The sequence below is a fragment of the Sinocyclocheilus anshuiensis genome, unplaced genomic scaffold (genome assembly GCF_001515605.1).
Source record: "Sinocyclocheilus anshuiensis isolate Anshui unplaced genomic scaffold, SAMN03320099.WGS_v1.1 scaffold1138, whole genome shotgun sequence".
Taxonomy (NCBI): domain Eukaryota; kingdom Metazoa; phylum Chordata; class Actinopteri; order Cypriniformes; family Cyprinidae; genus Sinocyclocheilus; species Sinocyclocheilus anshuiensis.
In genome coordinates, this window is record NW_015540893.1 from 32,658 (window position 1) to 33,458 (window position 801).

An 801-nucleotide genomic window follows, 5' to 3' on the forward strand; every position below is an offset into this window, starting at 1 on the left:
TTCACCTTTGGCAATCGACAATACACCTTCACACGGTGCCCCTTTGGCTATGCCAACTCACCAGCTGAATTCAACATCTTCCTGAACAAAGCATGGCCTGATGCCAGAACTAGAGGCAACCTCGTTTACGTGGATGATTTTCTTTTGAAAAGCTCAAATGTGGCAGACCACCTCAAAGAAATCGATCACGTCCTGAACCAGCTGACAACAGCAGGAGCAAAGATCGCCCTCCACAAAGGACAAGGGGGCAAAACCAAAGTTAAATACGTCGGGCTGCTAATTGGACGAGACGGTATCGAACCACAGTCCAGTCGCACCCAAGCAATCCAAAACATAAAGACACCCACTAACATTTCTGAGCTACGAAGCTTTCTGGGAGTGTGCAATTATTCAAGACAGTTCATTGAAAACTATGCTGACATCGCACGACAACTAACCTCCCTCCTGAGAAAGGACGAACACTTCGTTTGGTCGGAAGCCCAGGACACGGTTATGAGCGAGCTCAAACAATGTCTGTGCTCTGCCCAATGCCTGGCCTACCCAGACCCAGGAAAGGAATTATATCTGGACGCTGGATTCTCCAATCACTGCCTCAGTGCAGGCCTGTACCAGCTCCATGACAAAGACAAGCGAGTGGTCGCTTATGCCAGCAAAACACTGCTTCCCCAGAATGCAAATACTCAGACTGCGAAAAAAGCTTTGCTTTGCACTGTGTGGGCCATCCAGCGTTTCTCCAACTACATTGGAGCCAAGAAGGTTATCATTGAAACCTGTCACCAGCCAGTAACCTTCCTCAACAGC